General features: G+C 38.0%; 1 long non-coding RNA gene across 9 annotated transcripts in view; it reads right to left on the reverse strand.

The window, feature by feature from the left end:
• Nucleotides 1-25,619, reverse strand: part of LOC147374434 (uncharacterized) — a 288,128-nt gene that overhangs the window by 127,696 nt on the left and 134,813 nt on the right. The gene's annotated exons all lie outside the window — the stretch shown is intronic.

The raw sequence follows: 25,619 nt of genomic DNA on the forward strand, positions 1-25,619 counted from the left end.
ACTACTGGTTGTGGAGGACTTGTGGAGGACTTTAGGAGGACTACAAGTCCCCATAGAAAGGAAGATAGACCACATTCTCCTCTGTGTTTTAAACACAGGTTTATAGCATAAACTGTTGGTAGCTAGTTTGCTTGGATAATAAAATCCAGAATAATTTCCTCATGTTAGCTGCCAGGCTAAACCCTGAAAACCTCACACTGAGATACCACCAATTCAGAATGATATTTTGAAAATCTGAAGATACTCAAAACATATTGATGTAATGTCCTTGCATTTAATTGGGAGGGAAAAAGTAACCTCCCAATGTATGGAAATGTACCATCTGAGATATTCTCTTCAGATACTTAAAAGTCTACTCTCTTTGCATTAGGATATCTGTGGACATTCTAGTCTAAGAGAAATACAAAGGAAACTTTACTTCTTAAACTAAGTAGGACTGGATGCTGTAAAGCAGAAACTCTTCAATAGAAGTGGATGAAAATTACATATCTACCTCATGGCAGAACTGCATAACCAATCAACGATTCACTTTTAAATTTTCATACAGAAATGCATCTCATCGTGTGTCGGTATCGGGAAAATGATTTTCACTTATATGTCTATAGGTAAATACATGCATATTCTAAACTCTATCATTCCTCACCATGTTTTCTCTAAATTCTATATATTATTTATAAAAGGAACAATAACTCATACTCAAACATTAGTAAAATACATTAAAAATACCCAATAGAAAATATACTTCCTTTAATATGTGAGACATAGATTTTCTACATGAAAAATGGATTTGGATGTGTGTATGTTTCTGTGTGAATGTGCGTGTGCTGAGTTGGGAGTGGCATTTTTGAAAATGCATTAAACATGTGACTTGTTTGACCAAGGCAAAGTGTAACTGTACACATGGATGAATCTTCATTCTTTATTCCATAGAAAATCCATACTATTTTGTAAAGTGGCACATTTTCATTCTAAAGTATGCTTGCTGCTGCTGCTGCTGCTAAATTGCTTCAGTCGTGTCCGACTCTGTGCGACCCCATAGACGGCAGCCCACCAGGCTCCCCCGTCCCTGGGATTTTCCAGGCAAGAACACTGGAGTGGGTTGCCATTTCCTCCTCCAATGCATGAAAGTGAAAAGTGAAAGTGAAGTCGCTCAGTCGTGTCCGACTCTCCATCTCTATTAAACTATAGTTGTTCAAAATGAAGTCTGAAAATGAATAGCATGTGCAAAGGAGTTAACCTAAGTTAGGAATCTATAGCATCTTAAAATGGGTGTGTGCTGAAAAGAATGTGAAGAAAGAGAACAACCTATACAACTTTCAGTTTTCAGGAAAAGAAGTATAATTTCAGGGAAAAAAAGGTGTAGTAATAAGGAAAACTGGTTATCCATGAAAATTTGTTCTTGTGAAAATGCTGGATATTTGCATTTGGAATTTTACACATTCAATAATGTATCTTAACCCACTGTCAATGCCTGAACTACACACTGACCATATTTAAAGCTGGAGTTTCTTGCAGGTGTGTTTCAACTGTCAGTTCAGTGTTTCAGGTTGAAGTCCAATGTATCAGATACACTGCGACTGCTATCTCTTTGTCTGCCTCTTCAGGCCCATCTACAACTCTAAATAACCACTCCACTTAAATAATCACTGTCCATTACATATTTCTGCATATACAAATGGGATTACCTATGATTGCTTTTCTGAATTATTTGCAGCAAGCTTAGCTAATGAACTAATAAGGAGTTAGTGTTGAATACTGGTATCAAATATATACAGGCATACACTGCTTTTTCCTTTCCTGTCTCAAAGGCAGCTACAGTTTTAAATATTTGTGAAAATAAAAACTCCCTTTATTAGAAAAAGATTTGATTTCCATTTATAATTTTAAATGTGCTTTACTTCAATACTGTTTGATATGCTACTATAATCGTATATTTGCTGTTCTGTCTATATATCAGTTTTGACATATTAACTCCTATTTCTTTTCCCAACTGTTCTCAGATGCTATTAAGCTTATATGCACATATTTCAGAAATGCTCCATTCTACACTCTCAAGAAGAGAACTGTGACATAGTTAGGACAGACATAAATGTTTTAAAGTCTTGTTTTTTAACTGTGTGAAATCTAAGTCAGGTGTGTTAGCATTACCTATAAACTTGCTAAAAATGCAGAATCTCAGTTGCCAACTCAGACCTACTGAATCAGAACCTATAGTTTCAAAGGATCCCAACGAGCTTTATATATATAAGAAATTGAAAGAGTCCTGATTTAAGAAGGATTGAAATTGAATTACCTGTAACAGCTTTATTTGACCTGTTCCTGGTAATAGTTTGATTTATCACCAGACTGACTAAAAAGATAAAGAGAGCAAAACTACAGAAGTGTAATGAGATGAGGGGAAATCCAGCAGACTTTAAAATTGGCTATAAATATTTCACTAAGTTTTGCCCATTGCATGTTGAGCTTGTAAATGCTGTTTCCAGATGGTTCAATTCAGTTCAGTTCGGTCGTTCAGTCATGTCTGACTCTTTGTGACCCCATGGACTGCAACATGACACACCACCCTGTTCATTGCCAACTCCTGGAGTTTACCCAAACTCAGGTCATTGAGTTGATGATGCTGTCCAACCATCACATCCTCTGTCATCCCCTTCTCCTCCTTCCTTCAGTCTTTCCAGCAACAGGGTCTTTTCAAATGAGTCAGCTTTTCGCATCAGGTGGCCAATATATTGGAGTTTCAGCTTCAACATCAGTCCTTCCAATGAACACTCAGGACTAATCTCCTTTAGGATGGACTGGTTGGATCTCCTTGCAGTCCAAGGGACTCTCAAGAGTCTTCTCCAACACCACAGTTCAAAAGCATCAATTCTTTGGCACTCAGCTTTCTTTATAGTCCAACTCTCACATCCATACATGGCTACTGGAAGAACCATAGCCTTGACGAGACGGACCTTTGTTGGCAAAGTAACGTCTCTGCTTTTTAATATGCTGGCTAGGTTGGTCATAACTTTACTTCCAAGGAGTAAACACCTTTTAATTTCATGGGTGCAATCACCATCTGCAGTGATTTTGGAGCCCCAAAAAATAAAGTCTGTCACTGTCTCCTCTGTTTCCTCATCTACTTGCCATGAAGTGATGGGATAAGATGCCATGATCTTAGTTTTCTGAATGTTGAGCGTTAAGCCAACTTTTTCACTCTCCTCTTTCACTTTTATCAAGAGGCTCTTTAGTTCTTCTTCACTTTCTGCCATAAGGGTGGTGTCATCTGCATATCTGAGGTTATTGATATTTCTCCTGGCACTCTTGATTCCGGCTTGCACTTCATCAAGCCCAGTGTTTCTCATGATGTAGTCTGCATATAAGTTAAATAAGTAGGGTGACAATATACAGCCTTGACGTACTCCTTTTTGTATTTGGAACCAGTCTGTTGTCAGCTGTTACTTCCTGTCAGCTGTTTTCAGCTATTATGTTCAGCTCTGTTACTTCCGGACCTGCATACAGATTTGTCAAGAGACAGGTCAGGTGGTCTGGTATTCCCATCTCTTTCAGAATTTTCCAGTTTATTGTGATCCAAATAGTCAAAGGCTTTGGCATGGTTAATAAAGCAGAAATAGATGTTTTTCTGGAACTCTCTTGCTTTTTCGATGATCCTGCAAATACTGGCAGTTTGATCTCCGGTTCCTCTGCCTTTTCTAAAACCAGTTTGAACATCTGGAAGTTCATGGTTCCTGTATTGCTGAAGGCTGGCTTGGAGAATTTTGAGCGTTACTTTACTAGCATGTGAGATCAGTACAATTGTGCAGTAGTTTGAGCATTCTTTGAGCATATTCAGATGGTAACAGGCATCTGTAGGTTCTATACGGCAGAGTAGAGGGTGAGGTGGCAGTAACTTTGTACTCTCAAGATTTCTGAAATGTGTTATTTGCTTTGCTTTACAATATACATGGCAAATATTCATGTTTTCTGTATGTAAAGTAGGAGATAGGTTACGGGTAGGGAAGATATACTAAACTCTGGAGATACTCACCAGAGTTTATCTGAGATGGAAATTATGCATTGGGATAAAGGCAGTCTTCAGGACCCTGGAGTTTTATATATCACATAAACTCTAAGGAATATATTAACAGCTGCCAGAACTTACACAGACCTGGGAAATAGACTCTTGGAGGGCTCAAACAGAACCTTGCATACACCAGGACCCAGGAGAAAGGAGCAGTGACCCCACAAGAGCCTGACCTAGACTTGCCCGTGAGTGTCCAGGAATCTCCTGTGGAGGTGTGGGTTGGCAGTGGCCTGCTGCACAGTTGGGGGCACTGAGTGTAGCAGTGCCTGCATGGGACCTTTTGAACGAGATCCCCATTATCTTCATTACCTCCACCATAGTTAGGCTCCAGGTAAATAACAGGGAGGGAAAACAGCCCCACCCATCAAAGGAAAATTGGATTAAAGATTTACTGAGCATGGTCCTGCCCATAGGAACAAGACCCAGTTTCCCCCTCAGTCAGTCTCTCCCATTAGGAAGCTTCCATAAGCCTCTTATCCTTCTCCATTGGAGGGCAGACAGAATGAAAACCACAATCACAGAAAACTAACCAATCTGATCACGTGGACCACAACCTTGTCTAACTCAATGAAACTATGAGCCATGCTGTGTAGGGCCACCCAGGATGGAGGGGTCATAGTGGAGAGTTATGACAAAATGTGGTCCACTGGAGAAGGGAATGGCAAACCACTTCAGTATGCTTGCCTTGAGAACCCATGAACAGTAGGAAAAGGCAAAAAGACAGGACACTGAAAGATGAACTCCCCAGGTCGGTAGGTGCCCAACATGCTACTAGAGAAGAGTAGACAAATAACTGCAGAAAGAATGAAGTGATGGAACCAAAGCAAAAACAACAGCCAGTTGTGGATATGACTGGTGATGGAAGTAAAGTCCAATGCTGTAAAGAGAAATATTGCATAGGAACCTGGAATGTTGGGTCCATGAATCAAGGCAAATTGGAAGTGGTCAAACAAGAGATGGCAAGAGTGAACGTCAACATTTTAGGAATCAGTGAAATAAAATGGACTGGAATGGGTGAATTTAACTCATATGATCATTATTTCTACTATTGTAGGCAAGAATCCTTTAGAAGAAATGGAGTAGCCATCATAGTCAACAAAGTCAACAACATAGTCTAAAATGCAGTACTTGGATGCAATCTCAAAAATGACAGAATGATATCTGTTCATTTCCAAGGCAAACCATTCAATATCACGGTAAGCCAAGTCTGTGCCCCGACCAGTAATGCTGAAGAAGCTGAAGTTGAACGGCTCTATGAAGACCTACAAGACCTTCTAGAATTAACACCCAAAAAAGATGCCCTTTTCATTATAGAGGACTGGAATGCAAAAGTATGAAGTCAAGAAATACCTTGAGTAAGCGGCAAATTTTGCTTTGGAGTACAGAATGAAGCAGGGCAAAAGCTAATAGAATTTTGCCAAGTGAATGCACTGGTCATAACAAACATCCTCTTCCAACAACACAAGAGATGACTCTACACATGGACATCACCAGATAGTCAATACTGAAATCAGAGTGATTACATTCTTTGCAGCCAAAGATGGAGAAGTTCTATACAGTCAGCAAAAACAAGACTGGGAGCTGACTGTGGCTCAGATCATGAACTCCTTATTGCCAAATTCAGACTTAAATTGAAGAAAGTAGGGAAAACCACTAGAACATTCAGGTATGACCTAAACTGAATCCCTTACAATTATACAGTGGAAGTGAGAAATAGATTCAATGGATTAGATCTGATAGACAGAGTGCTTGAAGAACTATGGATGGAGGTTTGTGACACTGCAAAGGAGGCAGGGATAAAGACCATCCCCAAGGAAAAGAAATGCAAAAAGGCAAAACCACTGTCTGAGGAGGCCTTACAAATAGCTGTGAAAAGAAAAGAAGTGAAAGGCAAAGGAGAAAAAAAAAGATATATCCATTTGAATGTAGAGTTCCAAATAATAGCAAGGAGAGATAAGAAAGCCTTCCTCAGCATTCAATGCAAAGAAATAGAGGAAAACAATAGGATGGGAAAGACTAGAGATCTCTTCTCTAGTCTTCTAGTCTCTAGATACCAAGGGAATATTTCATGCAAAGATGGGCACAATACAGGACAGAAATGGTATGGACCTGACAGAAGCAAAAGATATTAAGAAGAGGTGGAGAGAATACACAGTAGAACTATACAAAAAAAGATCTTCACGACTGTATGATCACTCACCTAGAGCCAGACATCCTGGAATGCGAAGTCAAGTGGGCCTTAGGAAGCATCACTGCAAACAAAGCTATCACAGGTGATGGAAGTCCAGTTGAGCTATTTCAAATCCTAAAAGATGATGTTGTCAAAGTGCTGCACTCAATATACAGCAAATTTGGAAAACTCAGCAGTGGCCACAGGACTGGAAAAGGTCAGTTTTCATTCCAGTCCCAAAAAAAGGCAATGCCAAAGAATGTTCAAACTACTGCACAATTGCACTCATCTCACACACTAGTAAAGTAATGCTCAAAATTCTCCAAGCCAGGCTTCAGCAATACGTAAACTATGAACTTCCAGATGTTCAAGCTGGATTTAGAAAAGGTAGAGGAATTAGAGATCAAATTGCCAACATCTGTTGGATAATTGAAAAAGTAAGACAATTCCAGAAAAACATCTACTTTATTGACTACACCAAAGCCTTTGACTGTGTGGATCACAACAAACTGTGGAAAATTCTTCAAGAGATGAGAATACCAGACCATTGACCTGCCCCTTGAGAAATCTGTTGGAGGTCAGGAAGCAACAGTTAGAACTGGATACGGAACAGCAGACTGGTTCCAAATAGGGAAACGAGTGCATTATGTCAAGGCTGTATATTGTCACCCTGCTTATTTAACTTATATGTATAGTACATCATGAGAAATGCTGGGCTGGAAGAAGCACAAGCTGGAATCAAGATTTCCAGGAGAAATATAAATAACCTCAGATATGCAGATGACACCACCCTTATGGCAGAAAGTGAAGAAGAACTAAAGAGCCTCTTGATGAAAGTGAAAGAGGAGAGTGAAAAAGTTGGCTTAAAGCTCAACATTCAGAAAATGAAGACCATGGCATCTGGTCCCACCACTTCATGGCAAATAGATGAGGAAACAGTGGAGACAGTGACAGACTTTATTTTTTTGGGCTCCATAATCACTGCAGATGGTGACTGCAGCCATGAAATTAAAAGATGCTTGCCCCTTTGAAGGAAAGTTATGACCAACCTAGACAGCATATTAAAAAGCAGAGACATTACTTTGCCAACAAAGGTCCATCTAGTCAAAGCTATGGTTTTTCCAGTAGTCATGTATGGATGTGAGTTTTGGACTATAAAGTAAGCTGAGTGCCAAAGAATTGATGCTTTTGAACTGTGGTGTTGGAGAAGACTCTTGAGAGTCCCTTGGACAGCAAGGAGATCCAACCAGTGAATGCTAAAGGAAATCAGTCCTGAATATTCATTGCAAGGACTGATGCTGAAGCTGAAACTCCAGTATTTAGGCCACCTGATGCAAAGAACTGACTCATTGGAAAAGACCCTGATGCTTGGGAAGATTGAAGGCTGGAGGAGAAGGGGACGACAGAGGATGAGATGGTTGGATGGCATCACTGACTCAATGGAAATGAGTCTGAGTAAACTCCGGGAGTTGGCGATGAACAGGGTGCCGTGTCGTGCTGCAGCCCATGGGGTCGCAAAGAATCAGACACTACTGAGTGACTGAACTGAACTGAACAGAACTTTACTCTGGGAAAAACAATAGGCTGGATTGCCTGCATAGAAGATGTCTAGAGAGGGAGAAGCATCAGGGGCAAGAGAGGAGAATACAAAGACAAAGGCTTATTTCTAGGGAAGAATGAGCATCTATACAGTAATAGAAGCATAAATAAGGCCAGTGCAAAGGAGAGAACTGAGCTTGGACCTACCTAGGCTCATAGAGCCATGGTTACAGCTACTGTTCTACTGCTAATACTACATTCATTCTACACAGTTGAGGACTATGTTTTATTATGGAAAGACAGGCCTATGTGAACGATTGGAAATAAGTAGTTAGTATAACTCCACTTCCTAAGTATTAAAGAGGAGAATTTAACAGCTTGAGACTTCATAGGAACCTTCATAGGAATCTTCTTCTAAGAAGACTTCTTAAAATGGAAATTTGGATTGTGATAAATTATTAAATATTTTCACTTTCTGATAGAGATCAGGGAGCAGGATTCTAAAACTTTTCTTTATTTCGGAAACTTTTTTGAAATATTAACATCTGTTATGTTGTATATTTTCCACAGATATCTTAATGACCCTTTTAAATTAAAGGCCCCATAAGATTGTGAAACTTATCTGTATTAGCAGTTAACTTCCTTTTGCTTATCCCCAATCCCCTCCCACCCTAGCCCTGCCACCAGCACGTGAGCAGCATGTTTAGAGAAGTACAAGTACAAGGAGGGGAATCAATGGAGTAATCAACTGGATGGACAGCTGAGTGACAAGGATTCAGAAATTTTTCTACAAATAATTTCCTGCCGAAATCTGTTATTTTGTTTCATTATTTATGTTATCAGAATATTTAACTCTGGTTCCAGCTGAAGCTGGCAACACAGGAAATTCCTGAACTCACCTTCTCCCACAGACACTTCAAACCTACAGCAACATAAAGAACAATTTTCTCTGAAAAAACTAAAAACTAGCTGAGCAAGTTTTCCAACACCTAGAATGAGTGAGAAAAATTCCACATCAGGGCAGGTAGAAGAGGCTGCAAAACAATCCTGCCATTGTCAAGAAACAGTCAAGGTTAAATCTAACCTGGAGCATCCGCCTAAGAAGGAAAAAGTCTAAACCCCACATCAGGCATACTAACATTTAGTAACTGCCCTTGAGAGATGAGCACACAATACAACTAGATCTGAAAGCCAATGTTTCTCCCATCCAAGAGGAACTAGAAAAGGAAAAAAATGAGGTTCAAAGTTAGCAGAAGGAAAGAAATAAAAACAGAGCAGAAATAAATGGGGACTAAAAGACAGTAGATAAGATCAGCAAAACTGAAAGCTGATTCTATGAAAATACAAACAAAACAAAAAAAACCTTGGCTACATGCACCAAAACAAATTCAAATAAATGAAAGAATTCAGATAAAATCACAAGTGAAAGAGGAAATATTACAACTGATATCAGAGAAAAACTAAGGTTAATTAGATACTAATATTGACAATTATATGTCAATATAGTTGATCACCTAAAAGAAATGAGATAAATTTCTAGAAACAACCTACCAAGACTAAATCATAAAGAAACAGAAACACTGAATACACCAATTACTATTAAACAGCTTGAATTAAGAAATCTAAAACCTTTCACCAAACAAAAGTTCAGGATCTGACAACGTCATCGGTGATTTCTACAAAACATTTAAACAAGAATTGATATAAATTCTTCTCAACTCTTCCCAAAAACAGAAGAGGAAACATGCCAAACTCATATTACAAGCCCAGCAAAACCATTGTACCAACACCACATAAGAAAGGCATAAGAAAATTACAGATCAATATCCGTGGTAGACACATTTGCAAAATTCTCTACAAAATATTAACAAGGCAAATTCAACAACACGTTAAAATGATTATACACTGTGATCATGTGGAACTTATTCCAAGGACACAAGGATGGTTCAACATGTGCAAATCATTCCATGTTATACACCACATTAACAAAATGAAAAATAAAAATCATGGTTATCTCAATAGATACACAAAAAGCATCTGACAAAATTCAACACTTATTTATCATAAAAACTCCCAACAGAATTACAGGAAATGTAGCTCAACATAATAAAGGCCATTTATGACAAACCCACAGCTAACATCATATTCCATGGTGAAAAGCTGAAAAACTTTCTTCTAAGATCAGTAACAAGACAAGAGTGACCACTCACAATTTTTATTCCACATAGTACTGGAAGTCTGAGCTGCATCCATCAGATAAGAAAAATAAATGAAAGATATCTAAATTGGAAAGGAAGAGGTAAAACTGTCTCTGCAGATGACTTGATATTATATGGAAAAAGTCCTAAAGATTCTACCAAAAAAGAAAAAAAAAAAAAAAAACACAGTTAGAACTAGTAAACAAATTCCATCAAGTGGCATGATACAAAACCAAAGTACAAAAATGCTGCCTTTCTATACACTAATCATAAACTCCCAGACACAAAAACTAAGAAAACAATCCCATTTGCAACTGGTTCAAGATGAACCATGTACACAGGAATAACTTAACTGAGGTGGTGAAAGGTAAATTCTTTCTCCTAAATTCTGCACACTAAAAAATATGAAACATTGATGAAATAAATAAGTCACAAAGATCTTCCATGATCATGAATTGAAAGAATTAATATTGTTAAAATGTTCATACTACTCAGCAAACTACAGGTTCATTCCAATCTCTATCAAAATTCCAATGGCATTTTTCACATAAATAGAGCAAATCATCCTAAAACCCCTACCAAACTATAAAAGACTCTGAAATAGCTAAAGGAATTTTGAGGAGGAAGAACAATACTGGAGGCCTCATACTTACTGATTCCAAACTGTATCATACCGTGAACAAAACAGGATGTTATTAGCATAAAAAGACACATATTAATGGAAAAGAATAGAGAGAGGAGCAATAAACCTATGTGATCAATTAATTTACAACAAAGTAGTGGAGACTATATAACAGCAAAACAACAGTCTCTTCAATAAATGTTGCTGCAAAAACTGGAGAGTCACATGCAAATGAATGAAACTAGACCACAATCTTACATCATACACAAAAATTAACTCAAAAGGCATTAAAGCCTTGAACATTAGGCCTCAAAACATATAACTTTTGGAATAAAACATATTCAGTAAGTTTCTTGATATTAACCTTGATGATAATTTTTTAAGTTTTACAACAAAAGCAAAAACAAATATATAGAACTACATCAAATTTGAAAGCTTCTGCAGAGCAAAGGAAAACAATAAAAAGGCAAAATGTGAAGTAGAAGAAAATACATGCAAATCATATATATGACAAGGGATTCATATGAAAAACATATAAAGAATATAGAACTCAAACTGAATAGCTTAAAAAATCTGATTAAAATTTTGGCAGATATGAACAAAAAACATTTTCAAAGAAGACATATGAATGGCCTACCAGGAACGTGCAAAGATATTTAATATCACTAATCATCTGGTGAAAGTAAATCAAAACCACAATGATATCTCACTGCTGCACACTTTGTTAGAATGACTGTCATCAAAAGTAAAGTAGTAACAACTTCTGGCAAAGATATGGAGAAAAGGAAACTTTTGTGTACTGTTGTTGAGAATATACGTTGGCATACCTACCATGGAACAACATGGAATAACGGACTGGATCAAAATTGGGAAAGGAGTATGTCAAGGCTGTCTATTTTCACCCTGCTTATTTAAGTTACATGCAGAGTACACCATGTGAAACGCCGGGCTAGATGAAGCTCAACCTGGAATCAAGACTGCCCAGAGAAATATCAATAACCTCAGATATGCAGATGATACCACCCTAAATGGCAGAAAAAGCAAAGAGGAACTAAAGAGCCTCTTGATGGCGGTGAAAAGAGGAGTGAAAAAGCTAGCTTAAAACTCAACAGTCAAAAAATTAAGATCATGACATATGGTCCCATCACTTCATGGCAAACAGAGGTGGAGAAAATGCAAGCAGTGACAGATTTTATTTTCTTGGGCTCCAAAATCACTGTGGACAGTGACTGCAGCCATGAATTTAAAAGGCGCTTGCTTCTGGACGAAAAGGTAGGACAAACCTAGACAGCAGAGAACTCACTTTGTCAATAAAGGTCTGTATAGTCAAAGCTATGGCTTTTCCAGTAGTTGTGTATGAATGTGAGAGTTGGACCATAAGGATGGCTGAGCACCCAAGAATTGATACTTTTGAACTGTGGTGCTAGAGAAGACTCTTGAGAGTCCCTTGGACAGCAAAGAGATCAAACTAGTTGATCCTAAAGGAAATTAACTGTGAATATTCATTGGAAGGACTGATGCTGAAGCTGAAGTTCCAATTCTTTGGCCACCTGATGTGAAGAGCTGACTCACTGGAAAAGAACCTGATGCTGGGAAAGACTGATGGCAGGAGGAGAAGGGGGCAACAGAGGATGAAATGACTGAATGGTATCACAACTCAATGGACATGAAGTTTGACCAAACTCCAGGAGATAGTGAAAGACAGGGAAGCCTGACATGCTGCAGTCTATGCGGTCACAAAGAGTTGGAAATGACTGAGCCACTGAACAACAGCCATGATGGAAAACATGTGGAGGTTTCTCAAAAAATTAAAAATGCAATCAGTTCAGTTCAGTCGCTCAGTCGTGTCTGACTCTTTACGACCCCATGAATCGGAGCATGACCTAGAGCCAGACATCCTGGAATGTGAAGTCAAGTGGGCCTTAGAAAGCATCACTATGAACAAAGCTAGTGGAGGTGATGGAATTCCAGTTGAGCTATTTCAAATCCTGAAAGATGATGCTGTAAAAGTGCTGCACTCAATATGCCAGCAAATTTGGAAAACTCAGCAATGGCCACAGGACTGGAAAAGGTCAGTTTTCATTCCAATCCCAAAGAAAGGCAATGCCAAAGAATGCTCAAACTACCGCACAGTTGCACTCATCTCACACACTAGTAAAGTCATGCTCAAAATTCTCCAAGCCAGGCTTCAGCAATACATGAACTGTGAACTTCCTGATGTGCAAGCTGGTTTTAAAAAAGGCAGAGGAACCAGAGATCAAATTGCCAACATCCGCTGGATCATCAAAAAAGCAAGAGAGTTCCAGAAAAACATCTATTTCTGTTTTATTGACTATGCCAAAGCCTTTGACTGTATGGATCACAATAAACTGTGGAGAATTCTGAAAGAGATGGGAATACCAGACCACCTGACCTGCCTGCTTAGAAACCTGTATGCAGGTCAGGAAGCAACAGTTAGAAGTGGACATGGAACAACAGACTGGTTCCAAATAGGAAAAGGAGAACGTCAAGGCTGTATATTGTCACCCTGCTTATTTAACTTATATGCAGAGTACATCATGAGAAATGCTGGACTGGAAGAAACACAAGCTGGAATCAGGATTGCCGGGAGAAATATCAATAACCTCAGATATGCAGATGACACCACCCTGATGGCAGAAAGTGAAGAGGAACTAAAAAGCCTCTTGATGAAAGTGAAAATGGAGAGTGAAAAAGTTGGCTTAAAGCTGAACAATTAGAAAATGAAGATCATGGCATCCGGTCCCATCACTTCATGGGAAATAGATGGGGAAAAATGCAATAAGATCAAGCAATTCCACTTCTGGGTATTTATTAGAAGAAAACAAGAATATTGATTTTGAAAGATTTCTTCATTCCCGATATTGCTTCAGCATTACTATCAATAACCAAGATCAATCGATCAATTGATTGATTGATTGATTTATCTGTCTATCTAGAACAGACTATCATGCAGCCATAAAAAGTAAAATCTTGAACTAACAATAACTAAGATCAATTGATCAATTAATTGATTGATTTATCTATCTACAACAGACTATCATGCAGCCATAAAAAGTAAAATCTTGAACAGACTATCATGCAGCATAAAAAGTAAAATCTTGAACTAACAATAACCAAGATCAATCGATCAATTAATTAATCGATTGATTTATCTATCTACAACAGACTATCATGCAGCCATAAAAAGTAAAATCTAGAACAGACTATCATGCAGCCATAAAGTAAAATCTTGACCTTCGTGACACCATGGATGGTCCTTGAGGACCGTAAGTAAAATAAGTCAAACAGAAAAAGACAAACGCAGTATGATTTCATTTATATGTGGAATCCAAAAGAAAAAAGAAAAAAAAGTCAAGCTCAGATATACACAAAACAAATTGGTGGTTGCCAGAAACAAGGAGTGGGGGTAGATGAGTCAGCAAAATGTGTCAAAATGATACAAACTTCTAGTAATTAAGTCCTTGGGATATATTGTACAATATGACAACTCAGTAAGTAATCTTGTATTGCACATTAGACAGCTGCTAAGAGAGTAAACGTGTTGATCACAAGAATAAAGAACTGTAACTATTTACAGTGATAGTTCTTAACTAGACTTACTTTAGTGATTATTTCACAGTGCCTATAAACCAAATCTTTGCTGTGCACCTGAAACGAAGGTAATGTTATACTGTCAGCCCTAGGTATCTGCACAGAATTGGTCCAGGACCTCCATGAATACCAAAATCCAAGGAGGCTCAAGTTTCTTACATAAAACGGCATAGTGCAATTGGTCCTCCATATCTGCCATTCACATCTTCAGATTCAACGAAGCATCTGCTCTTCACATCTCCAGATTCAAGCACAAACTGAATTCCAAGTTTGGTAAAACCTGCGGTTAGGGAACCCAAGGATATGAAGACACGGCTATGTGTCAACTATACAATATTCTTAGGTGTATTTACCTCAGCTAATAGAGAATAAATAACAGGGACATATGAAACCAAGTGTGGAAGTTAGAATGACTCATTAGATATCAGGAGAGTGCTTGTGAGGACTCCCCAGGTGGTGCTAGTGGTAATGAACCCGCCTGTCAATGCACGAGGTGTAAGAGGCGAGGGTTTGATCCTTAGGTTGGGAAGATCCTCTGGAGGAGGAAATGGAAATTCACTCCAGTATTCTTGCCTGGAGAATCCCATATAGTCCATAGGGTTGTAAAGAGTCAGACATGACTAAAGTGACTTCAAAACTCCTTTGCTCTCTTCTCATATATTATTTATATTTATTGGACAATAACATTTTATTTTGCTTTTCTTTTTATGGTAAAAATTTGAAAACTTGGGCTTTTAATATTTAAAAAAAATCTTCAATTTAGTTTCTACTATTTTTGTGAATAGATGGGGAAACAGTGGAAACAGTGTCAGACTTTATTTTTCTGGGCTCCAAAATCACTACAGATGGTGACTGCAGCCATGAAATTAAAAGACACTTACTCCTTGGAAGGAAAGTGATGACCAACCTAGATAGCATATTCAAAAGCAGAGACATTACTTTGCCAACGAAGTTTCGTCTAGTCAAGGCTATGGTTTTTCCTGTGGTCATGTATGGATGTGAGAGTTGGACTGTGAAGAAGGCTGAGCGCCAAAGAATTGATGCTTTTGAACTGTGGTGTTGGAGAAGACTCTTGACAGTCCCTTGGACTGCAAGGAGATCCAACCAGTCCATTCTGAAGGAGATCAGCCCTGAGATTTCTTTGGAAGGAATGATGCTAAAGCTGAAACTCCAGTACTTTGGCCACCTCATGCGAAGAGTTGACTCATTGGAAAAGACTCTGATGCTGGGAGGGATTGGGGGCAGGAGGAGAAGGGGATGACAGGGGATGAGATGGCTGGATGGCATCACTGACTTGATGGACGTGAGTCTGGGTGAACTCCAGGAGTTGGTGATGGACAGGGAGGCCTGGCGTACTGTGATTCATGGGGTCGCAAAGAGTCGGACACGACTGAGCGACCGATCTGATCTGATCTGATTTTTATGAAAACATTTTTTTCTATTGTGAATAAATTTAAAATTCCTATAACCTTCTTTCTCTAAATGTGATGGATAGAAATTTGGTTTTGGTGCCTGGGATTTGAATTAAAGACCTACCCCCTACTTTGGTAGGTAAGGCCTACCACTTTCATGACCTTACAAAAATTAATTAAGCCCAGTGTGTTAATTCCCTTACATGTAAAATGAAAATTCTGATACCTAAACCATGGAGTATCTTTGATTAATTTAATAAATAATGTATGTCAAGTGTTTTCCACAGTGAATGAAACAGAGTAGGTAAATGTTAAATAAGACCCTGTAACTTTGGTGCCCACTTGTTCAGTCGTGTTGACTCTTTCTGACCCCATGGACTGTACCCTGCCAGGCTCCTCTGTCCACAGAATTTACCAGGCAAGAATACTGGAATGGGTTGCCATTTCCTACTCCAGGGGATCTTTCCAACCCAAAGATTAAAACTGTGTCTCTTACATCTCATGCATTGGCAGGCAGATTCTTTATCACTGCACACCCTGGAAAGCTGTAACCTTGGTAGGTAGTAAATGTGAGTTGATTGTCAGGTAACTCATATTTCTCTTTTGTCAAAATTGGTAGCCCTGGAAAAGCTACTCAAATTAACTGACTTATGCAAAGAGTTGAAAGTTTATTATTACTGCCTTATATATAGTACATCCTGGATTTGAAGTTACCCTCAGTTCAGTTCAGTTCAGTCACTCAGTCGTGTCCGACTCTTTGCAACCACATGAATTGCAGCACGTCAGGCCTCCCTGTCCATCACCAACTCCCGGAGTTCACCCAGACTCAAGTCCATCGAGTCAGTGATGCCATCTAGCCATGTCATCCTCTGTCGTCCCCTTCTTCTCCTGCCCCCAATCCCTCCCCACATCAGAGTCTTTTCCAATGAGTCAACTCTTCGCATGAGGTGGCCAAAGTACTGGAGTTTCAGCTTTAGCATCATTCCTTCCAAAGAAATCTCAGGGCTGATCTCCTTCAGAATGGACTGGTTGGATCTCCTTGCAGTCCAAGGGACTCTCAAGAGTCTTTTCCAACACCACAGTTCAAAAGCATCAATTCTTCGGCACTCAGCCTTCTTCACAGTCCAACTCTCACATCCATACATGACCACACTTTAGCAGCGCACTAAACAGACAAGTTCCCCCTTCCCCTCACAATAGAGCTAACATTCTAACAGATGCAGTTAGAGATGCAAAAAAGAAAAAAAAAAAAAACAATCAAATGTAAATCTGATGGAGATATGTAATCTCCAGGAAACAGAGAAGAGGAGAAAATGGCCAGGGGCAAAAATGGAAAGGGAAGCATTTTGCTGGCTTGTAATCAGGCACCTGTCAAGTGCTACACACAACTTTACTCAATTAGTTCTTATTATGATTCTTGAATTGAGTTTCCTCCATTTTTTTGATTAAGAAAAAAAGTTATTTACCTGCAAACCCCCAGTGAATAAAGCTAGTGGTGGTAATACCAGGAGTCAGTTATGTCTTTCTGATTCCAAATTCTGAGTGGTCCTCCAAAAAAATATAAAAAAGCATTCCCAAAGCATTGTTCCTAAGCTGTCTTTGGCATATAGACAATTTTAGTTTTTCATTCTACTAAATTTGTCTAGCGCTCTGCAGTGGTCCCCAACCTTTTCGTCCCCTGCCACTTACCTCCTGCTGCACACCCCATTCCTAACAGGTGCCGCACCTGTAGGTGGCCTAAGGGTTGGGGACCCCTGCAGTGGATTTCGGAGAAGGCAATGGCACCCCACTCCAGTACTCTTGCCTGGAGAATCCCATGGACAGAGGAGCCTGGTAGGCTGCAGTCCATGGGGTCGCTAAGAGTCAGACACGACTGAGCGACTTCACTTTCACTTTTCACTTTCATGCATTGGAGAAGGAAATGGCAACCCACTCCAGTGTTCTTTCCTGGTGAATCCCAGGGACAGGGGAGCTTGGTGGGCTGCTGTCTATGGGGTCGCACAGAGTCGGACATGACTGAAGCGATTTAGCTGCAGCAGCAGCAGTGGATTTACATAAGGTTAAGGTTTATCCTCATATAAAACGTACTGTTAGGTAGAAAGTTAGGCATGAGCAAAAGAGGGGTGGCATAGCTGTAAAAGTTTCAAGCTAAACTCTAAACCCCACCTGACAGGCCTGGTAAGGCTGAGGAAGAGTTCACAGATACTCTACAAAATACCCACAGAAACTTTTCCAACTCCACCCAGCCTATGTGCCCCAGGGCACAGTGGACACAAACTAACCACAGGGACTTTTCCTACCCCACCACATGCTTCCTTAATGCACAGCTGTGTCCTCAAGTATGGGGAAGACATGCACAATAGAGCCTGTTATGTAACTCGCAACTGTCAATCAAAAACGTCAATCCCCGCCTACCTAGATGAATACACAAAAGCCCTGACTTGAAAAACCCTATTCCTCATCATTTCAGGGCAGCGCCTTTATTGGTTTGCCCACTTCTCCTTTGAGGTGTTCTTTCTGTTTTCTTCAATAAACTTATTTCTGCTATGGGTAAGACCTCAGATTCTTTTTTGTGTCTTCATCAAGAATCGAGGCCTGTGAGGATGGGTCCTCTTAGACTCTCCCTATTATCTGCTGACACATACCCTTCAAAATATTGTACGTACATAATCTTTTTAAAATGGAAACCTCAACATAAATTACTCAGAAATGATATGGCAATTTTATGACTTACTGTTTCAGATGAGTATTTTGCTTAAAATATAAATATACGGTTGCAGATTTTACATAGCTCTGCATTTTCCAGGTCTTGTACGCTAAGCTATTCAAGAACATTGTTTATGGGACTGAACACTTAACAGCTGTCTCTGGAAATGGAAATATAACTCTTTGGGTTACTCACAGAAGCATGTGACATTTTTCTTTCCAGAGACAGAGAATTTGGATGGTATTAGGCTACTGATTGGGCTTCCCAGGTGGCGCTTGCAGAAAAGAACCAGCCTGCCAATGCAAGAGACCTAAGAGATACCAGTTCAGTCCCTGGGTCTGGAAGATCCCCTGGAGAAGGGCATGGCAGCCCCAGTATTCTTGCCTGGAGAATCCCTTGGACAAAGGAACCATGGGGTCATAGAGTGGGACACAACACGACTGAAGAGACTTAGCATGCACAGGCTACTGATTAAATAGTGATTCAAGGAACTTCAGTGTCAATTCAAGCATCTATTTATGTGTATTTTTCTGAATTATCTTCCTCTATTAGTGTTCATATTTTCATTATAGTTTAACTAACCTTTCAATATACCTAAGATATGCCATTTTAAAATAGCAGCTGAAATTTTGTGTTAGTGGGCTAATATTGTGTGTGTATGGTGTGTATTGGTGTGTATGGTGTATCTGTGAGAATTAAGGCTGAGAAGGAAATGTATCAAAGCAGCTTAAATACAATAAAATAGATATTCTTAATCAAAATAATTGTTAAATTAGCCTTTATACTACCATCTTACTAATACAACAAAGATACAAGGTCTCAGTTGTAAGGAAATTATCTTTTTAAAATATGTAAACTTTCTGTAAGTTATTCTTAAATGAAAAGTATAATGAGCTTACACAGCCCACTTCTAGTTTAAGTGGTCTGACATTGGAAAAAACAATCCCAATAAACATAATTTTTCTTATAACTTACTTTTACATAAAGCTGTCAGTCAAAATACCCTGGAAAAAGAAAGCAATTCTCCAGAAAAAAAGTGCTTTGGGTTCCTTCCCAGCTGTGTTGCACAGCTAGCAAATGCAAGGAGCCTACACACGGTTTAAATATGATCTAAAGAACTAAATGCATTTCTGCCTACTATTGTCAGGTTGTCTTTCAAGGCTGATTGAGAAGCATTTATTCAGCTGGTCTGTCTATCAGATGAAAGCTTAACCTCTGAAGATTTTTATTTTGCTTGTATGATTGAGAATTTCTTTGTAAAAAATGTGTTTTTCATATGGAGGGTCTTTTATTTCTCCCCAAGTGCAATGCCTTTTCAAGTTAACTTAAGAAAATACTTTTTATATTAAAATATCATCCTAAACAGTAATTCTATTTAAATGTTATTTAATAGTTGTTTTTTTATCTAAAAATCTGAGAGAAATAGTATTTTTGGTTTTCATAGAAGAATTTTGCTGTGGTCATGAAACTTCTGTAAAACTAATAGGAAGTGACAAATGGTGGAAAAAATCCAGTTAGAAAAATAGGTTATTTCCTTTATGACTGACAGTCTCCAATTATTTTCACAAGTGTTACGCACAACATTTTAGATTAATGCTGTATGGAAAAGTGCATTTTATTTAAACTTCATGAAATGAGTTCTGGAAGCTAAATCATACAGGGAAGTGAGACTGTGCTAAGTCTCCCTAATCTGTACTTCTGATCCCTTGGACCTAATTGTGTTGTTTTTGTTCAGTTGCTTAGTTGTGTCCAACTCTTTGCGACCCCATGGACTGCAGTATGCCAAGCTTCCCTGTCCTTCACCATCTCCTGAAGCGTGCTCAAACTCATGTCCATTAAGTCAGTGACGCCATCCAACCATCTTCTCCTCTGCCTTCAATCTTTCCCATCATCACGGACCCAGTTTATCATCTGGAATAATGACTGTGCAGTAAAACAGAGCATATTAGAGCCCACTCGGCAAGTTATTTCCTTATGTCTCTCTGGCCTCTGACTTATTTGGGAAAATGGTTTAAAAAATAAAAGTGCTGCAGAAGGATCTCAGATGGAGGTAATGGGTCATCACCAGAACAGAAAAACAGACTTTGAAGAAGAATGTCAGTAAAAGGATGCAAGTTTCTTTCTTCCTCTCCTTTTAAATTTCTCTTGCAACAGATCACTCACTGAGGCCCGACATATTTTTTTAAGCGTATTTAAACTCACTTTTTTTTTTTTTTTTTGTAATAAGGACTTCAGTGTAGAGTTTTTCTACAAAATAACATTTGGTCCTAAGAATAACTGTCTATTTAAATACTGGAGCATTTGTTTGAAAAATCCTTCTTAGCCTTTTTAAAAGTAAGTCATAATGATTGTTTTTAAATAAAAAGATTTCTGCTTCCCAAATAATAGGAGATGACACTACTATATAAATACTCTTAATGAGTTATAGAACAGCAGCAGCAAGCAGGACATGTTGTCTTGAAGTTATTAGGCTTTTTTAAAAAATTAGGTTTTGTGTTTTCCAAGTTCTCAATCTTACCTTTTATGTTTAAAAATATTGAAACTTTGTCCAACAGTTAATGTCATTTTGCTTGATGTTTAAAGTCCTACGTTTATCTGTAAACATTTGTTAACATTTAATATGATCTAGTATCCATTTTTACTACTGGGGAATTTTCATTGTCTATTAGGCTATTTGAACATGATATTTAATTTAAATTATGAATGAAAACAACCATAATGAAAACAAAAATCATTATAGTAGAATTAGTTCCTATTAAACAACTTGCCATACTTATACCAATATGCTTTGCAATATGTAATCATTAACTAATTATTATTTTAGAGAGTCTATTAGTTTGTTTAATCTTCTATCTTAATTGCACAGATTTTGGTGAACTTGACTTTGTCCACACAGTAATGCAATGTCTATTTTGGATATTCTCTTATTAAGCATTTCTTAATGAACAAGGGCACTTGAATTTCTACTGGAGATAGTGAATTTATTAATTCAAAATAATGATTCTGATTTAAATAAATTATATAAATTATACACAATTTGGTAGAATAAAAATAAACCAAATTTTATATTTTTGGATATTTAGGAAGCTAATTACAGACAAAAACAAATTACTTTCTTGAATGATGATACCAAGTTTAAATAAAGACAAATCATTCTGTAGAAAAAGTTTTAATTTACTTATAGTAAGTATATTCATACATATTGTAAACAATAAATTCTCTAGAGAAAATTTCAAACAATTTCTGGAATTGTCAAGTAACATACTGAAAGATGTTATTAAAATCTTTGCATGTACTTTTTTCAATTGTTTATTATATAAACTAGTAAAAGAAACATTTGTTTTAAATACTCATCCTTAAGTTAACCAACAAATACATTTTTAAAAATCTTTTGTGTAGAGATCCAGTGACACATGGGATAAACTATAAGATAAATTCATTGTGGGACAAGCATGCACTCCTGCAATCTGAAACTGTTTTAAAGTTTCATAGCTCACATCCCAGGAGATTTTACCTCTGGGCCATGCCTTTTCTAGGTGGAGTCTCCCAGGGACTGTAGCTCTATTCACACATGGGAATAATTACAGATTCTTTGGGAACTTTCTCTGATTTTCTGAACTACTTATTGGAGACACTTCATGTAGCTCAGCCTTAGTTCCTACCACCATGTTGCCAACACTGTGCAAAGGCATAGTGCTTATACATTCATTCTAGAAACACTCTGTAGATACGACAGCAAGGAAGAAACAGAAAAATTATATTCTTCTTTTTTTCAAAGAAAGCCCACGTATAGATACATTCTGATTTCTACAAAAGGAATAGAATTTATGATCTATGAACTGACAGGATACAGCTGATCTCCCTACAGATTCAAGAGAAGTATGTGATTAGTGATATCTTAAAACACATTTTTTATTTTCTGTTCTTGATGTTAAGTCCCAATAATTAGTCTTCTTTCCTGCCCTTTTGTTCTCTAAACGTCAGTACTTTAAGCAAGCAATAAATTACTAGAGACATGGATGTTTTGTCTATTTCTTAAGATGAAACAATAAAGAATGAAGTTTAATCTAAAATTAGCAAATAAAATTTTAACATGTAAGAAGCTGCAATATTCTGTTATTAACACTGTTGATATGTTTGTATGTATAAATAATTTCTATCTCATAAACAAGATAGAAAAAAACAAAAAAATATTTTTTTGTTGTTCTAGAATAGTTGTGTAATACACTGCACAACTATTATCCCTCTCAGGACCTCATTTTCCTCATTTGTTTATCTCCAAACCATCTTCAAGTATATATGTATTTCTCTCTTCTTTTTCATTTTAATAATATGTAAAATAAAATAATAGGGCTTCCCTGGAAACTCAGATGGTAAAGAATCTGCCTGCAATTTGGGAGACCTGGGTTTGATCCCTGGGTTGGGAAGATTCTCTGGAGAAGAGAATGGCTACCCACTCCAGTAATTTCCCTGGAGAATTCCATGGGCAGAACAGCCTGGCGGGCTACAGTCCATAGGGTCACAAAGAGTTGGACAGGACTAAGCGACTAACACACAAAATAAAACATTAACAGAATAGAATATACATTTTGGCTCCTATGTTGAATATCATTCTATTTAGCAACTATTATTCTTTCTTCTTTTAATAAGCCATCTTCACAAAACACCAGATATTTTCATCTATTGTAACCTCATTACTGGTAACTATCTTGTAAATACTCTAAGACATGTATCTATGAAATGATTATAAACTTTCCACAGAGGAATTATAGTAAAATTTGTATGTGAAATGATACATATGGTTTCTAAAAAGAAACTGCATTATTAAGAAAATCAGGTAAGCAAGAAAAACTTTTTACCTGCTACAAATAGCTACATTTGAGAGAAGAGTGGGGTCAAACCACATTTTTTTGAAGATGAACATAAGTGAAAGAGCTGTTGGATAGAATGTGCTGAGTAACCTGAACTTTTCTCTTATGTATCCAGTGCATGTCTGACATAATGCCTCGTTCCTGCACTGCTTGAATGAGTAAAACTACAATTGACCTTTGGGAGGGGGGGAAGATTTAAACTTCATGGTTCCAATTTTATGCAGATTTTTTTCAATAAAAGCTAAATTACTGCCCAAACCACAATGGCTGATTGGTTGAATCCATGCATACAGGACACAGATAAGTAGGACTGATTGTATAGTTACAACCTAGATTTTCTACTGTGCACAGGATCCGTGCCTGTAACCCCTCTGTGATATTCAAGGGTCAATCAACTCTATTTGGAATTTATAGTATGAACACAAGTATGACAATGACAGGAATATTTACTCATGGTGACAAGGCACTGAAGCACAATAAATGAACCCAAGTACAGTAATCCCTCCTTTACCGACGGGTGTGGGGGATACATTCCATCACCTTCAGCTTGTGCCTGAAACCACGGATAGCACCAAACCCTAAGTAGTCCCCCATTATTCAAGATTTTGCTTTGCACAGTTTCAGTTACCCTCAGTTGACCTTATTTAAGTGTGGGTACCTGAAACAACAGAAAGCAAAGCTGCTGATGTGATAAAGGAGGAACACACTTATGTGAAATACCCTGCATTTTCTTAGAGGGAGAAAAAAAATGGAAAACTTACATCAAGGTGACAAGAGTGAGTCAGGCAACTCAAAATCTGAAAAAGTACATAAACTCAATTTCTGTCAAAAATACCAGCACATGTATTCAGGAATATTGGGCTTCCCTGGTGGCTCACACAGTAAAGAATCTGCCTGCAATGCAGGAGACCCGGGTTCAACTTCTGGGTCAGGAAGATCCCCTGCAGAAGGGAGTGGCAACCCACTCCAGCATTCTTGCCTGGAAAATCCCATGGACACAGGAGCCTGGTGGACTACAGTCCATGGGGTCTCGAGTTGGACACGACTGAGTGATGAAGACTATGCAGGAATATTAGATTATATCTAATTATATTAATATTATATCTTAGCTTATATATCATCCAGACCAGTATTAGACTAGTAACTAACTATGCAATTCGAAATAATAAATTATTGACACTTCTCTTTTCTGATGAACTTGACTCAACAGTAGTGGGCTGTGTGCACTATCTCACTTCAATTTTAAGTTCAAAGCAGACAGAGGCTAAGCAGTACCCAGGTCTGCCCATGACTTGACATCTCTGGACTCAGGGTCCTTGGATATCTAGTAATGAGTTTTTAGGTTTAGAGAGGGGGGCAATGAAGAACATGTGCCCCCTGTGTCATCCAGTGGACTTTCTTGGGATCTTTTTTCCCCTTGGGACCCTTCCCTGTAGTCCATGGGCTGCGTGAATAAAGGAGAATGATTCTAGGAAAAATAGATTCTCAACTAGGTGATGGCATAAAATCTGAAAAGGGGCAAATATACACACATACATCCATTTTTAGCAGTGACATAATTAAAATTTTTAAATCACTTGTATTCCATCTGTCAGACCTGCAAAGAACATGGAGGTCTTGGGTTCCCACCACTGCTGTAATCAAAATCACTTTGCCTGGTCTTCCGTGTAAGAATTTGAGTGAAGAACCAGTTAAGCTGTTTATATTAAAAACTCCAGATATTATGTTAGCATCTTATGTTACACATAAGGAATTAAGAGGCATAGAGAGATTAAGTGGTGGCAAATCAGCCTCTGGTTTCATTGTCAGGCCACCAGTCTCAATCACACAAAATATAAAATCCTTGTATTTTGATGACTACTTAAGGTATAACATGTATTTGAGAAATGGGGAATAGTCTATGAAATGGGTATTCAATAAAATATTATTTAATAACCCCCCTGAATATGATCCCATTTGTATCTGCACAGAATATCTGGATGACTTTCTCTACTTAGCAATGACAATGACTGTTTACGAGATTATGTTCCATGAACACTTTAAGTGGCTGTAAAATTAGACTTCACAAAGAAGATTCTACCTGAGAATATATAGTCATTATTATCAGGTTTACCTAACTCATTCCATTGCATTATGATAACCCTGGCCAAAGTCACAGGAGGTAGCATGTTGCTCTTCATCTTTCACCCCTAAAGTTAGTAAAAAGCCCACCCTACTTGCTCAGTGACACATAATTTCCGCAGGATAAAATAAGTCACTTGTTTAGGCTTGTGAGTTTTTCATTTACACTTGGGAAAAAAAAAAAAGACACTAATGACCATTTAAGCTTCTTAGCCACCAGGACATCAGTGTGAATCAGTCTGTTCATCCTGATTTACAGTGGAAGTATCCTAAGACAAGAAGCACAAGCTGGAATCAAGATTGC

The sequence above is a fragment of the Bos grunniens genome, chromosome 4, assembly GCF_055505025.1.
Source record: "Bos grunniens cultivar Pamir isolate PY7600 chromosome 4, Bosgru_T2T1.0, whole genome shotgun sequence".
NCBI lineage: Eukaryota > Metazoa > Chordata > Mammalia > Artiodactyla > Bovidae > Bos > Bos grunniens.